This window comes from Bombina bombina, chromosome 6 (assembly GCF_027579735.1).
Source record: "Bombina bombina isolate aBomBom1 chromosome 6, aBomBom1.pri, whole genome shotgun sequence".
Lineage (NCBI taxonomy): Eukaryota > Metazoa > Chordata > Amphibia > Anura > Bombinatoridae > Bombina > Bombina bombina.
This window is the reverse complement of record NC_069504.1, coordinates 519,803,071-519,821,534: the sequence shown is the minus strand read 5'-3', so window position 1 is coordinate 519,821,534 and position 18,464 is coordinate 519,803,071.

Genomic DNA, 18,464 nt, shown 5'->3' with positions numbered 1-18,464 from the left:
ACACAGCTCACACACATACATATAAACACAGCACACACAAATACACACATATAAACACAGCACAAACAAATACATATAAACACAGCACACACAAATACACACATATAAACACAGCACACACACATACATATAAACACAGCACACACAAATACACACATATAAACACAGCACAAACAAATACATTTAAACACAGCACACACATATACACACATATAAACACAGCACACACAAATACACACATATAAACACAGCACACACACATACATATAAACACAGCACACACAAATACACACATATAAACACAGCACAAACAAATACATATACACATAGCACACAGAAATACAGATATATAAACACAGCACACAGAAATACACACATATAAACACAGCACACACAAATACACACATATAAAACAGCACACACACATACATATAAACACAGCACACACAAATACACACATATAAACACAGCACAAACAAATACATATAAGCACAGCACAAACAAATACATACATATAAACACAGCACACACAAATGCACACATATAAACACAGCACACACAAATACATACATATAAACACTGCACACACACAAACATATATATATAAACACAGCACACACACATACATACATATAAACACTGCACACACAAATAATACATACATAAAAACACAGCACACACACACATACATAAATATAAATACAGCACACACATACATATATATATATAAACACAGCACACACACATACACACATATAAACACAGCACAAACAAATACATATAAGCACAGCACAAACAAATACATACATATAAACACAGCACACACAAATGCACACATATAAACACAGCACACACAAATACATACATATAAACACTGCACACACACATACATATATATATAAACACAGCACACACACATACATACATATAAACACTGCACACACAAATAATACATACATAAAAACACAGCACACACACACATACATAAATATAAATACAGCACACACATACATATATATATATATAAACACAGCACACACACATACATATATATAAACACAGCACACACAAGTAAAATATGCACAAAATCCAAAAACAAATTTTATTTTTGTTCTTTTTTAACAAGGTAGCTAAACAGACATAACAAATATATAAAGCTAGATTTCAAATGGCGCAGTATTTTATTTTTTTTTGCATCGGTCGCGAAAACTCCGCTAGAGTTACATTTTTGTGCTAGTTGGGTTGCGTTCATATTACAAGTTTTAAGAAAAACTTACTATTTCACAAGCCATTTTCATTCCGCTGATATTACAAGTTCAGTTTATTTTGGGGTTGTTTTTTTAAGGGGTATAAGAATAGGATTACATTTTTTAATTTTTGGTAATTTATTTTTTTATTTTCTGTAATGTTAGTGTTTTTTTGTAATGGTAGTTTTTTGTGTAATGTTATTTTTTTTTTATGTAATGGTAGGGTTTTTTTTTTTGGGTAATGTTAGTTGTTTTTTTTGTTTTTTTATTTAAGGTAGTTAGATACACATTTTCAGTCACATTCGTCTCGCCATCTTTTAAGTGGTGAGAATTTCCTATGTGAGAATTCTATTGAATGTACAGTGAAACATATGCATTATTGGAATTATTACTTCACAGAAACCATTTTTTGTTTTAGTGAATGCACAAATAAAGGAACTTTCAGCATGAAGTATTTTACACTTCCTGACTGAAAGTCCCCTTCATTTGTTCCAATGGTAAATCCTAGTGTTTCACAAATGCTAGGATTTACCATCACTTTAATTAAGAACCGTTGTTCAATAAAATGGTAAGCAACAGGGGCTGATGTGTGTAGATTTGTTTAGGATTTTTTTAGTTCACTTAAGGGTTAATAATTATTATATTGCAGATAACGGGCAATGTTAGCAGACGTTTGCTGTCACTCCAATCCCTATTTCCTATGGGAGACACATCGCCACTCACAGAAACAGAGAGGGTGAGCCCACTTTCTTTGAATATATTGTTGGACCCACGGATTGTGAAACTGGTAAGGCCAAATTCTTGTGGGTCTGATTATCCTTTAAACATCAGGCCCTTAGTGTGGTGATTAGCAGAGCCTGTTCACTGAGAGCCTACAAAGTTCTAACTTTTAATGTGCATGCAACCTGTTGCCAAACATGTCAGGACAATTCATGCATGCACCAACCTCTTACCCTCTCAAAGCTCAAATATGTTCTTAATGAGGTTTCATATGCACTGCTGGTTATTATTTCAGATACTGCTTCTTTGTTCCATTAACCCATACAAAAAGAGAGATACAAATTCTGATGTCTTTAGTAGATTCAAGAACTGAGTTTGCCTCAGTTTATATGAGCATTTACTGTGCACAAAAGGATGAGACAAGGAGATACTTCTAGTATTTTAGATATTAAATCCTTATAAGGTAGAGGGATTTGCAATGTACATTTAATGTCTACCACATGTCTCCAAGAGTAAATTCACCTTGAAGCTACAACACAAAAAAAAAGCTTAGCATGTGTTCTTCCTTCAAAAAAAATAATAAAAGTCTCTGATGATTTTTTGGACTATTCCACAGGTTAGCAGCAAATGCTACTCATTATCCCCTGATTAAAAGGGAATCATTTTTTAATCTAACTGATTCGTTTACCAGAATAGCTGGACAAGACCCAATAACGTATAATAGATTATTTCCAAATGTTCCGTTTTACGATGTCATTTGTGTTTGGAGAGTTCAATTTACATTTTGCATGCGTTTAATTATATGAGCAGAGTAGTATACAAAAGGAATCATCGTTTAACATCACTTGGGACCATATATACTTTCTGGAATACATTTATAAATATTTTTTTTTAACTGGCCACTATGGAATTCAAGCAAAAGGACTTCTTGAAACATTTTTTTTCAAATAATGACTCATTAGATTAAGCAAACTCTGCTTAACTGTGCATGCGCTGATTGTTTTCTTTGTCATCTGACTTTCAGACTGCTAACTGATCTCCTTTGATATACTGTATATGACATCCTAACAAATCCAAGTCTTTAATCAGAATGATGAGGATTTGAGATGTGCGCCACTGTCAGAAGGCTGGGTAAGTCCGGCACACAGCGGATTTAGTCACAGGTCAGGCACAAAAAAACACATTTAGAACATACATTTACTGTGGTTACTGTATTAACTATATACTGACAAAAACATTTTTATACCTCACAAGTTGGCTGGGGACTATCGCAGATGGGCAGTTGGCCCAATAACTAATATAAAGCCACTTTATGCTGTGTCACCGCATCTTAGGATGGTATAATGTGACAGCCCCCCAGGCTGAAAGTTGCCAGTGTCTTTTCTTGAAACAAAGCTCAAACTAACGCTGATCAGTAAGAAAGGTAAGGGCATCTCATAATGCTGTCTGCGCTCAAATGATAAAATTAACCTGTTACAACATTTATTTTTGGTGTAATGCGAGAAACAAAACTGCTTCTGGATAATATAACAAAGATAAATAAAATACAAATGTGTTCTAATATAGTTATAACATTGTATTTGAAGCTGTCTAAAGTGCATTACCCGCTCATTATTTGAAATAATAAGTAGGATTTTGTACAACCTCAGTGTTTATGTTTTGAGGTTTGCAATGGTAATATTACTTATATATATCTTTGTACAAAGTGATATTACTTCAAAGCAGCAAGGGGTGGATTGTGCATTAGGCAATATAGGCAACTGCCTTGGGTCTTATTCTTTCAGTGCACACTTTATAACAATACTCTGTCTAGGGATCTGGGCACTGTAATCATTCTGTTCATGTCCCCCTTCCCTATCTTGATTTTATTTTACCCCCCCCATATAGTGCTTTGAAATCTGTTGGCACATTACAAATAAAGATAATAATATTTATAAAGCTCTGCCAAATCCCCTAGTGCTGGGTACATGGGCAGTGATACACTGATTCATAGTAAAAAATAAATACAGATTAATAAAAGAGGCTAAAGAAAACAAATTAGTGCAGGAGGAGCTTACAATCTACAGGTTGTGGTTAGTTATAGACTGACTGTGGCCTGACAAAGTAAAAGAACATTAGTAGTCCTCCTCAATTCATTTTTACCAGTCTGTTCAGTGATGTTTGCAATTATCAATATTGCAGCACGGCAAGCCATGCATAAGCAGACCTATCTAAGTGCTTGTAATCAATTAAAACAATGGCTCCAGCTGAGAAATGCCTTGTGGATCTCAGACTTTATGCTGCCTCTTAATCATCCTGGGAGCTAGTGTTCATTATTTCTGCACTAATTAATAGTTTGTTTTACTTCTGTCCCTGATCAGAAAAAAAACTGAAATAAAGAAAAGTGTCTATACATTTCTCACACTAATGTTAGTTAATGTCCTGTACACATTCATTTCTCATTTCTCATTTTTTTGATTCAGTGAGGTTTTTGGAAATGGCAGTTTTATTTTGTATGGAGGGAGCGATGCTGAAGAGAGAGTAGGTAGAAGTCATAGGTTTCCCACCCCAGACAAACCCATAATGGCCAGAGAAGGGGTGGTCTGGGTCTTGACAAGATGTTAGGAGGTAAGCTTCATGCCACATAGGTAGAGCATTGAGAGAGGGCTTGTACTGCCAAGAAGAACGTGGACAAGAGCCTGCTGTTTCATCAGACTCAGAGACCAGTAGGGCAAAGAGAATCTGTTAGACGCCTCTATGTATGTTGGATGCCCTCATGGTTGTGGCCAAAAATGAGAAATGATCAGACTTTGCTATTAAAGGGACATAAAAGTATGTAATTCGCAAATTAGTAATTAGGTGCTGACTTGCAGGCTATCTGCATAAAAAATAAGGGCCCAAATACAAGTGGAGCACTATATATTGCTTTTATGACATTGCATTGTGTTAATTCCTTCAATACTTTGCATTTAGAGGATTCTTCCATATTCAAATCCATAACATGCAGGGCAATATGTGTTGATCTGAGTGGAAATGATGCTGACACATTGATTCAATTACACAATATATGTATTCAGTTCTCATTGAAAGTTTGCGCTCATATTAATGTAATAATATCACAGCTGAGAACATCATAAATTGCAAGATCTCAGTATACCTGAGGTCTCTGCCCACAACATTCTGGTTTTAAAGTTGTGATTGGTGATCTTGCAGCCACAAAATGTGACCAAACACCCTATTTAACATATTACATTTTTCAAACTGATCTCACACTATATCACTATTAGATACTCACTTAGGGCTAGATTACAAGTGGAGCTTTAATTAATGCTCCCGCTCGAGCGTTAATTGCACTAGAACTAAGCTTTTTGCGCGGGCCGGGTTGTGCTCCTATTATGAGTTGAAAGTAAACTGTTTTCCCGCTAACCAGACTAGTGCAAAAAGCCGAACTTACAATATCACGTGAACATTCACGTATTGCCCCATAGAAGTCAATGGAGAAAAAAAAAACTAATACCACACTCTCGCGTAAACCTGATTGCATATTCTCATGTACACTAACCCGACATGAAAATATGAATATTTCACATTCCAATGTTCTGCACATAACAGAATATGTTCTATTTATTCATAAATAAATAATTCTACATATATGTCATGGATACCAGGCTGCCAAGGCCACCCTCTCTCCTATTGGATTATTGTGTTTCCCACCAGTTCCCCTTTTGTGTGTTACAATGATTGAACTTTGCCCTGAAAGAGCTGATCACTACCCCGCTTGGCCCCTTCCTGCCTTGCCGAGTCCCAGCCGGAATCTTATGGAACTACTCGCCGGCTGGGATCGCTAGAGATCCCCGCTGAACTTTAACCTAGGTCGCTCCAGAAGGCCTTTGCCCCAGAGCTCTGCTCTTCTGGGGACTTGCCATACCTTTGATGGGCATGAGTTGGGTTGATTACTAAGAGGGAGTTCTTCACTGGTACCCTGGAATAGCCGCCGCTCCCTTGGGATCACCCCAAAACTATGACCTAGCTATTGTGGGGATCTCTATGTGCCTATGGCTCCTATGGAGGCACAAACCTGTCTGGAGGGGGCAGGTCTCTCTTGATCAGATAAGACTCTTATCAGATGGCAATTGTGTATATAAGCTGTGTGTTTGTCTCAATAAAGTCTGTTCGTGTTTCCCCTTAATACTGGTCTTGTATGGTTATTAGGGTGTGCTATTTGTTATAATCACTTTCCCGCTATACGGCTACAGGTTTCGGGGTGGAAGCAGGCCCTTTTAGCTGAGATACCCAGTCGGGGTATCCGGGGTCCGTCACAATATATCTGATGCTTTTTTTTGTACAATATATATCTATACATATATATCTATTATATATATAGGTATAGATATATATATGGATATTATTCTTATTCTTAGTTTTTATTTATAAAGCGCCAACAGATTCCACAGCGCTGTCCATGGGAAACAAAGATAAAAGGACAGCATCTATTTATAAATACATAAAACATATTTCACTATGTGCAGAACATTGGAATGAAAAATATTTACAGTAAATACTGTTAAAACCTTTATTAAAAATAATATTGCATAAATATTATTTTTCATGTTTTAATCTTTTTAACTGCAGAGGGATCTAATGCACTTATATATATATATGTCTATATATGTGTACATATGTATTTATGTGTTTATGTGTATTTATGTATTTAAAGACATATATACACATAAACACATAAATATGTATATGTATAGCTATTCTGTGTTTTAAGATACAATCTGTAAATTCCATTGAATTGGTTAGTATTGCTTCAGACTTGATAAAGGAAGGAACTCTTCCGAAAGCTTGTCATCTTATAAATGTATAGTTAGTCCAATAAAAAAAGTATCATTGCTCAATGCAATACTCTTGTTATTTTGATATCTAAATCTCTGGACTAACATGGCTACTCCAATCAACGTATATAAACATTCATATACATCTTTAGAGATGAATATGTATGTATCTCAATTTTAAAGCCCTTTGCAGCCATTTTTTTTTTATAACACCTGAGACCTCATATTTTTGAGCCCTTATAAATTTTTTGTGTAATATTTTTTTAAAAATAATTTTATTAGATGGTTTTACTATGAGTGTAACTCTACTTTGTAATGTATTTTTTTATGTATTTTGTGACACTTTTTTGTTTTGCGAAACAGTTAACCAGAGCTTCAATTGTTAACTTCAATTGCGCTCAAGACAGTTATTTTAAACTTGTAATATGAGCGCTACACCCAACAACCGTGATAAACCCCTTATTACTTGCGCGACACTCGTAATCTGGCCCTAAATGTTTAGTTTAGCTGCATCAGAACAAATATAATGAGAGGGCAAGTAACTGAGTTCCCTTATCAGAGCTCCAGGTAACTAGACTCACAGATATTGCACTGATACGGAAATAGTTACGGAAATAGTAAACAGTTTATTACAGGACCATTGGGTTGGACTTCATTCCATTTCACTTCATAAGGTGTTTTCAAACTATACATGAAGCTGGTGCAGATCTCATTTCTTTGAGCTTAAGAAGTAAAAAAAAAAAATAGGACAAACGTTAAAAACAATATGCTTGAGTAAATGACACACACATTCACACATACATATTGTGTTTGGGTTACAGATTGTGCTTATCATGAGCAGGGGTTGCCCCTAGTGCCCATTTACCTGGCTATTGACTTTAGAAACATTCGGCTATACAATACATAGAGTGCACATGTCACCAGTTACTGTAATTCCTAACAAAAAAAAGAAAAAAATCTGAGTAGCACTTTAAAACGAGATTCCATTTGCGCTATAAACATTAGTGGAATATGGAAAGAAGGCAGAAATAATAACCTTACACTCCAGAGGGTACATTCATTTATAGCAGACAAAGGTTGTTCTTTTCTCTTTACTCTGGTCTTCTTCACTTGAATTAGATATGGTTCCCAAAATGTATTGATGGAGTTTGACATTCAGTTATTTCTCCTATTGTATACAGAAAAGTGCCTGTAATTGACACATGTAAACATGGATTTAAAACTATCATTTCTATGCATTTTTTTTTACATGTATTGTAATTATGGAAAGCATCCTCAGATTATGCCCAGCATTGAAATGGGAACAGATTTAAAAAAATATTCTGGACACCCAGTTTTGCTAAAAAAGAGAGCATTTTATTGATTTAAAACACTCTAAACCCTTGACAATTAGCAGGATATGTAATCCCAACTGCAACAGTTAAAGGGGCAGTATACACTGCATGTAATAAACTCTACTATAAAGAATAATATGCATAGTTATTTATATAAAAAATCCAGTATAAAACCTTTTAGAAACTTACTTAGAAGCTTCCAATTTAACACTGTTAATGAGATAAGTCTGGGACACCCACTGAAAGGGGCTGATAGCAGAACCTACCCCCTCCCCTGCATATGAAAAGACCCATTATACAGAAGAAGTCTGAAGACTGTATACATCACTATACATCTAAAAACGTTGGGACTTGGTTAGGAGTCTGAAAATCAGCACATTATTTAAAATAAGCAAAACTATACGTTTACAAAAACACACCCAGATGGGCTATATAAATGGATCATCTACAGAACATTCATGCAAAGAAAAATCTAGTGTTTAATGTCCCTTTAATTATATAAATTGAAGTCCCTATGTTTAATATATAAAGCAAATACACCACCAAACCTTTAGGGCACTATATAGCCTACTAGTTCCATGTAACACATTACCATGTATCATGTATTTGTTTCCTTAAAAGTGTATATGAGACTTTTCTATAGGTCTGAATATAAATTTCTATTTGCCAAGTCTGTTTAACTAGAGGCTAGGCATTTATTTATTATGGTACACTGTATTGCCATAATTAAATAAAACTATTATGTTTTGGACTAATCTTGGAATAGTAATTGAGACTTTTTTATATACTGTATATCTTTGTCGTTTTTAGTAAAAACTTATTTTATTATAGTCAATTGTAACTGATAGGACCCAGAATGGGGCATACTGTACATTGCTTCTGGCCTCAATGTGTAAGCATAATTTAGATGTTGGCTGCAATTGTTATGGGGTATATCAAGCTTTTCAAGAGGGATGTCTTGTGGAAGTCTTGATAAATCTTAGTCCATGAAATACATCAGAAACAGATCAAAGAAATAAATAACAAAATTGTAGTGTAAAAACATTAGGGTAAATGAAGAGGAAGGGAATAGTATCTAAGACAGAGACAAATAAAGGGGGCTCATGCTTACCAGATATACATAAAAACATCCTTAATGATACTGAGATACAGTAATTTATTTTTTTGCAGCATTGTAAAAAATCTGTGCAGGTTGCCTTTTCTTGAGGACATTGGGCGCCATGTACTAAGGCGTCAATTTTTTCGCACAGACCGTATCGAAATAACCCGCCGGCATTCGCACCATGCGGATGGCACTTCGTTACATGAATGTACTAAAAACAAAGCCGTAAAATTTCGCGTCTATTGTGTGTCGAAGACAATCGGATTATTGATAACTTTGAAGCTTCGTTCGGCGCGAAAGAGCAAAGTTAAGAAGCAGTCTGCGACCTGATTGGTTTAGTTCTTTACCCACGTGACTATCTAGGTGTCATAAATCGTCAGACAACCGGTGGCAAAAAAGTGTAAGGCTGCCAACAGTTTTAATAGTCCGGGTATGGCTTGTGAACGCGCTGTCATAGGTTCCAGGTATTCTGCTATTTCATTGTAAAGTTCCATAATAGCTTCTCTGTCCAAACGGAATCTCTGGATAATCTCTCGATCAGAAATGCTTTCCAAACCCATACGTGGAAGGAAAACTCTAGGGACTCTGATTCTTCGACCTCTCCTTCTTTGCATGTTTTCAACCGGTGCCTGTATAGCCCTTCTTCCTCGTAATTGAATTAATCGGAAAAGAAACATGTGTAAAAGTGTCTCCATCTTCATTCAGTGATCCAAAAACCAATAATAATACAATAGTAGTCTAGTCCTTTCACTTAAGTACTTCTACCTGGCGTCAGGTTGATATGCCCTATAGTTTTCTATTGTATTCGCTACCTAAATGGTCGCGAAGCAAATCACGCGAAGTTACAGTGAAAGTTGGAGCGGACGGATTAGTTGTAACATTCATAATTTCCGATTACAGCGAATTTACGTGCGATCGAACATGTAGTAAGTGGAAAAAGGCATCGAACGATCAGATGCGTAAAATTACGATCGCTGATGAAAACAGTGGTTTTTCGACCCGATCGCAGATTGGTACATACGAGAAGCAGATCGTGAGCGAATTTTGACGCGGAAATACAGGCGGACGGTCACTTCGAAGCTTAGTACATGGCGCCCATTTCCTGTATTGTGAATTTTTGCTTTTATTTTATTTATTTATTTTAATTATTTTAATTTGTTATTCCTTTTGCTATACCTTGTGTTTGTGAGGAGGACTTGGCCAATGGATCTGCAGTACTTTAAAATATAATTGTATTCTAGTTGGACTCAAAATCAATTTATAATTGAACATAAGAAGCAAATAACTACTATGGAATTAAAGGGACAGGACCCCCCCAAAAATTTTTTTTTGATGATTTGGATAGAACATACAACTTTACAATTTACTTCTATTATCAAATTTTCTTAATTATGTTGTTAACCTTTGCTAAAGAAACAGTATTGCACTACTGGCAGCAAGCTGAACACATCTTGTTAGCCAATCACAAGAGACAATTGTGTGCAGGTACCAATCACCAGCTAGCTACCACTAGTGTAGGATATGTGCGTATTCTTTTTCAACAAAGGATACCAAGAGAATGAAGCACATTTAAAAATAGAAGTTAATTTAAAATTGTCTTAAAAGTACATGCTCTAACTGAATCATGCAAGTTTAAATTTGACTTTCATATCCCTTTAAGCTTTAATACAAACATTGTAAAAATAGGAGTTGCAGGCAGTGCTAAAAACAGCAGGGAGACCCAATAGTCATTTGTCATTTATATTTAATTGAAACACAATAAAACCTGTTAGACTAGCGCATCAATATGGACCATTTGTTTCTACAATGAAAAAAGTAAACATTCTGTGTATTGCTGTGAAATGCAGACTCAGAATAGCAACTTCCAATCACCCATGACAAACAAAATAAGTTAAAACATAACATTTATTACATATTAAAAATAAAATGACAGACCTATAAAGGAGCTCAAACTCTCAGGTCATCTGACGTGTTTCACTGTAGCTGTATCGTACATTTGTTTAAGATCAGCAGTCAGGCTCTGCTCTTTTGTTAACCTCCACTCACCCTCAAGTCCCTGCTTACATACAGCAGCACCACTGGCTCAAAAGTTCAATGGCTGCAGGGCCTATCTGATGTGGAACTTTACTTGAGCATAAATCTGGTATAATGGGGGTTATGGGTCTGAGATTTCTCTTGGGCATGACACTGGCATAATGAGGTTTTAGTCAGGGAAACCCTCTTGGGCATATAGTTGACCTAATGAGGGCTGCAGTCACCAAATTTCTGATCTGAGATCTAACTTAAAATGCGATGCTTCTTTATATGATACCATTAATATGAGTTACATTAAATACATTACATAAAACACATTGACATAACTGCATACAATTTCTTACATCAAATCCAAACAGACATGAAAACAACCTTATAGCTATAAAGTAAGTAAGTGCATAATATAATTACCTCTGGGGCCCAGTAAGAAGTCTGGTACTCTATTGCTTGTAACCTCTCATTCCTTCACTTCTCCTCTACCTCCTAACTCCTCCTACTATCCCTACATCATATATACTTTTAAATGATAGGCCTCTTCAGCTAATACTTCCCAAAATGGATAATGGTGGATGCTTTGGGTTGGCTAAGAGTGTGATTGGTTCATCATAATAGCTGAATGTATATTTTTGTTTCTAAAGTAATTTGTATCTCAGCACTTTACCTATTTCTGTATGCTATTTCTGACTGTTGGACAGCTGCTTAAAAGAACACCAGTTAAAGGGCCACTAAACCCAAAATCTTTCTTTCATGATTCAGATAGAGAATACAAATTTAATCAACTTTACAATTTACTTCTATTATTTATTTTGCTTCATTTTTTAGATATCCTTAGTTGAAGAAAAGCAATGCACATGGTGAGCCAATCACACAAGGCTTCTATGTGCAGCAACCAATCAGCAGCTACTGAGCATATCTAGATATGCTTTTCAGAAATGAATATCAAGAGAATAAAACAAATTAGATAATATAAGTAAATTAGAAAGATGTTTAAAATTGCATTCTCTTTCTGAATCATGAAAGAAAAAATGTGGGTTTCATGGCCCTTTAAGCTATTAGTTATGTCCCTGTCATGGCTTTTTAACTAAACTATTTTAATTAAAGGAATTTATTGCTATATTCCTGTGCATGAACAGGTGTGTTCTAAGAAACTTTCAGCAAGCTGAACATTAAGCAGTTAAATCGCGCACAACACACACACACACACACACACACATATATAATATATATATATATACACATACACACACAAATACATAAATATAATTTGATCATATTTAGCAAATTACTCATATTGTAACAGTCTGAACCTTGTGGCCATGAGAAATTTTTGGATTGGCCACACCTTATTAGAGTAATTACTTGTATGTTATCTGTAAACATCCTAAATTATTATTTATTTACTAGTTTCGCTATCTAAATTATTAAAGAAAATTACAAAACTAACAATGATCTATTATATATATATAATATAATATTTATATATATAATATATATATATATATATAATATATATATAAAACCAATGGTAATGTTTTCATGTGAGGTGAAGCATAATTTAGCATAGAAACTGGATGCAACAGACCCATATAGGCAGGGTTGGGCTCCAGAACGAATGAAATGGGGGGGCATTTTTTTTTTCACCAGGGGGCACGCATTTAAAAAGCATGTATGAGAGTCAAAATAAGAGCAGACCTACTGTGGCAGTCAAGGGGTTACATTTATCAGATCTCTGGCTGTGCAGGAGTTAGATTTGTTTATATTTCTGGAAGTGCAGCGGTTACATGTGTCATATCTCAAGGAGTATAGGGGTTACATTTATAAGATGTCTGGCAGTGCCTCAGCAGTTACATTTACCAGATTTATGGCAGTGCAGGGGTTACATTTGTCATATCTCAGGAATGTCTCCCACATATGACACAGCCAGTGGACACTGTTTGCATGTGTAGCTCTACCAATGACCCTACTAATGATCAAATAAGCTTTTACGTGACAATAAGAGTGCCAAGCAGTACATTACTTGTACAGATATTATTAATGATATTTACCAGCACACACACAGTATATACAGTATGAATATGCACACAAAGTATATATATATATATATATATATATACATATACACACAACACACATATATATATATATATATATGTGTGTGTGTGAGGTGTGTATATGTATAATATATATATATATATATATACTTTGTGTGCATATTCATACTGTATATACTGTGTGTGTGCTGGTAAATATCATTAATAATATCTGTACAAGTAATGTACTGCTTGGCACTCTTATTGTCACGTAAAACTTATTTGATCATTAGTAGGGTCATTGGTAGAGCTACACATGCAAACAGTGTCCACTGGCTGTGTCATATGTGGGAGACATTCCTGAGATATGACAAATGTAACCCCTGCACTGCCATAAATCTGGTAAATGTAACTGCTGAGGCACTGCCAGACATCTTATAAATGTAACCCCTATACTCCTTGAGATATGACACATGTAACCGCTGCACTTCCAGAAATATAAACAAATCTAACTCCTGCACAGCCAGAGATCTGATAAATGTAACCCCTTGACTGCCACAGTAGGTCTGCTCTTATTTTGACTCTCATACATGCTTTTTAAATGCGTGCCCCCTGGTGAAAAAAAAAATGCCCCCCCATTTCATTCGTTCTGGAGCCCAACCCTGCCTATATGGGTCTGTTGCATCCAGTTTCTATGCTAAATTATGCTTCACCTCACATGAAAACATTACCATTGGTTTTATATATATATATATATATATATATATAATATATATATATAATATATATATATATATATAATAGATCATTGTTAGTTTTGTAATTTTCTTTAATAATTTAGATAGCGAAACTAGTAAATAAATAATAATTTAGGATGTTTACAGATAACATACAAGTAATTACTCTAATAAGGTGTGGCCAATCCAAAAATTTCTCATGGCCACAAGGTTCAGACTGTTACAATATGAGTAATTTGCTAAATATGATCAAATTATATTTATGTATTTGTGTGTGTATGTGTATATATATATATATATATATGTGTGTGTGTGTGTGTGTGTGTGTGTGTGTGCGCGATTTAACTGCTTAATGTTCAGCTTGCTGAAAGTTTCTTAGAACACACCTGTTCATGCACAGGAATATAGCAATAAATTCCTTTAATTAAAATAGTTTAGTTAAAAAGCCATGACAGGGACATAACTAATAGCTTAAAGGCCATGAAACCCACATTTTTTCTTTCATGATTCAGAAAGAGAATGCAATTTTAAACATCTTTCTAATTTACTTATATTATCTAATTTGTTTTATTCTCTTGATATTCATTTCTGAAAAGCATATCTAGATATGCTCAGTAGCTGCTGATTGGTTGCTGCACATAGAAGCCTTGTGTGATTGGCTCACCATGTGCATTGCTTTTCTTCAACTAAGGATATCTAAAAAATGAAGCAAAATAAATAATAGAAGTAAATTGTAAAGTTGATTAAATTTGTATTCTCTATCTGAATCATGAAAGAAAGATTTTGGGTTTAGTGGCCCTTTAACTGGTGTTCTTTTAAGCAGCTGTCCAACAGTCAGAAATAGCATACAGAAATAGGTAAAGTGCTGAGATACAAATTACTTTAGAAACAAAAATATACATTCAGCTATTATGATGAACCAATCACACTCTTAGCCAACCCAAAGCATCCACCATTATCCATTTTGGGAAGTATTAGCTGAAGAGGCCTATCATTTAAAAGTATATATGATGTAGGGATAGTAGGAGGAGTTAGGAGGTAGAGGAGAAGTGAAGGAATGAGAGGTTACAAGCAATAGAGTACCAGACTTCTTACTGGGCCCCAGAGGTAATTATATTATGCACTTACTTACTTTATAGCTATAAGGTTGTTTTCATGTCTGTTTGGATTTGATGTAAGAAATTGTATGCAGTTATGTCAATGTGTTTTATGTAATGTATTTAATGTAACTCATATTAATGGTATCATATAAAGAAGCATCGCATTTTAAGTTAGATCTCAGATCAGAAATTTGGTGACTGCAGCCCTCATTAGGTCAACTATATGCCCAAGAGGGTTTCCCTGACTAAAACCTCATTATGCCAGTGTCATGCCCAAGAGAAATCTCAGACCCATAACCCCCATTATACCAGATTTATGCTCAAGTAAAGTTCCACATCAGATAGGCCCTGCAGCCATTGAACTTTTGAGCCAGTGGTGCTGCTGTATGTAAGCAGGGACTTGAGGGTGAGTGGAGGTTAACAAAAGAGCAGAGCCTGACTGCTGATCTTAAACAAATGTACGATACAGCTACAGTGAAACACGTCAGATGACCTGAGAGTTTGAGCTCCTTTATAGGTCTGTCATTTTATTTTTAATATGTAATAAATGTTATGTTTTAACTTATTTTGTTTGTCATGGGTGATTGGAAGTTGCTATTCTGAGTCTGCATTTCACAGCAATACACAGAATGTTTACTTTTTTCATTGTAGAAACAAATGGTCCATATTGATGCGCTAGTCTAACAGGTTTTATTGTGTTTCAATTAAATATAAATGACAAATGACTATTGGGTCTCCCTGCTGTTTTTAGCACTGCCTGCAACTCCTATTTTTACAATGTTTGTATTAAAGCTTAAAGGGATATGAAAGTCAAATTTAAACTTGCATGATTCAGTTAGAGCATGTACTTTTAAGACAATTTTAAATTAACTTCTATTTTTAAATGTGCTTCATTCTCTTGGTATCCTTTGTTGAAAAAGAATACGCACATATCCTACACTAGTGGTAGCTAGCTGGTGATTGGTACCTGCACACAATTGTCTCTTGTGATTGGCTAACAAGATGTGTTCAGCTTGCTGCCAGTAGTGCAATACTGTTTCTTTAGCAAAGGTTAACAACATAATTAAGAAAATTTGATAATAGAAGTAAATTGTAAAGTTGTATGTTCTATCCAAATCATCAAAAAAAAATTTTTGGGGGGGTCCTGTCCCTTTAATTCCATAGTAGTTATTTGCTTCTTATGTTCAATTATAAATTGATTTTGAGTCCAACTAGAATACAATTATATTTTAAAGTACTGCAGATCCATTGGCCAAGTCCTCCTCACAAACACAAGGTATAGCAAAAGGAATAACAAATTAAAATAATTAAAATAAATAAATAAAATAAAAGCAAAAATTCACAATACAGGAAATGGGCGCCATGTACTAAGCTTCGAAGTGACCGTCCGCCTGTATTTCCGCGTCAAAATTCGCTCACGATCTGCTTCTCGTATGTACCAATCTGCGATCGGGTCGAAAAACCACTGTTTTCATCAGCGATCGTAATTTTACGCATCTGATCGTTCCGATGCCTTTTTCCACTTACTACATGTTCGATCGCACGTAAATTCGCTGTAATCGGAAATTATGAATGTTACAACTAATCCGTCCGCTCCAACTTTCACTGTAACTTCGCGTGATTTGCTTCGCGACCATTTAGGTAGCGAATACAATAGAAAACTATAGGGCATATCAACCTGACGCCAGGTAGAAGTACTTAAGTGAAAGGACTAGACTACTATTGTATTATTATTGGTTTTTGGATCACTGAATGAAGATGGAGACACTTTTACACATGTTTCTTTTCCGATTAATTCAATTACGAGGAAGAAGGGCTATACAGGCACCGGTTGAAAACATGCAAAGAAGGAGAGGTCGAAGAATCAGAGTCCCTAGAGTTTTCCTTCCACGTATGGGTTTGGAAAGCATTTCTGATCGAGAGATTATCCAGAGATTCCGTTTGGACAGAGAAGCTATTATGGAACTTTACAATGAAATAGCAGAATACCTGGAACCTATGACAGCGCGTTCACAAGCCATACCCGGACTATTAAAACTGTTGGCAGCCTTACACTTTTTTGCCACCGGTTGTCTGACGATTTATGACACCTAGATAGTCACGTGGGTAAAGAACTAAACCAATCAGGTCGCAGACTGCTTCTTAACTTTGCTCTTTCGCGCCGAACGAAGCTTCAAAGTTATCAATAATCCGATTGTCTTCGACACACAATAGACGCGAAATTTTACGGCTTTGTTTTTAGTACATTCATGTAACGAAGTGCCATCCGCATGGTGCGAATGCCGGCGGTTATTTCGATACGGTCTGTGCGAAAAAATTGACGCCTTAGTACATGGCGCCCAATGTCCTCAAGAAAAGGCAACCTGCACAGATTTTTTACAATGCTGCAAAAAAATAAATTACTGTATCTCAGTATCATTAAGGATGTTTTTATGTATATCTGGTAAGCATGAGCCCCCTTTATTTGTCTCTGTCTTAGATACTATTCCCTTCCTCTTCATTTACCCTAATGTTTTTACACTACAATTTTGTTATTTATTTCTTTGATCTGTTTCTGATGTATTTCATGGACTAAGATTTATCAAGACTTCCACAAGACATCCCTCTTGAAAAGCTTGATATACCCCATAACAATTGCAGCCAACATCTAAATTATGCTTACACATTGAGGCCAGAAGCAATGTACAGTATGCCCCATTCTGGGTCCTATCAGTTACAATTGACTATAAATAAAATAAGTTTTTACTAAAAACGACAAAGATATACAGTATATAAAAAAGTCTCAATTACTATTCAAGATTAGTCCAAAACATAATAGTTTTATTTAATTATGGCAATACAGTGTACCATAATAAATAAATGCCTAGCCTCTAGTTAAACAGACTTGGCAAATAGAATTTATATTCAGACCTATAGAAAAGTCTCATATACACTTTTAAGGAAACAAATACATGATACATGGTAATGTGTTACATGGAACTAGTAGGCTATATAGTGCCCTAAAGGTTTGGTGGTGTATTTGCTTTATATATTAACATAGTGACTTCAATTTATATAATTAAAGGGACATTAAACACTAGATTTTTCTTTGCATGAATGTTCTGTAGATGATCCATTTATATAGCCCATCTGGGTGTGTTTTTGTAAACGTATAGTTTTGCTTATTTTTAAATAATGTGCTGATTTTCAGACTCCTAACCAAGTCCCAACGTTTTAGATGTATAGTGATGTATACAGTCTTCAGACTTCTTCTGTATAATGGGTCTTTTCATATGCAGGGGAGGGGGTAGGTTCTGCTATCAGCCCCTTTCAGTGGGTGTCCCAGACTTATCTCATTAACAGT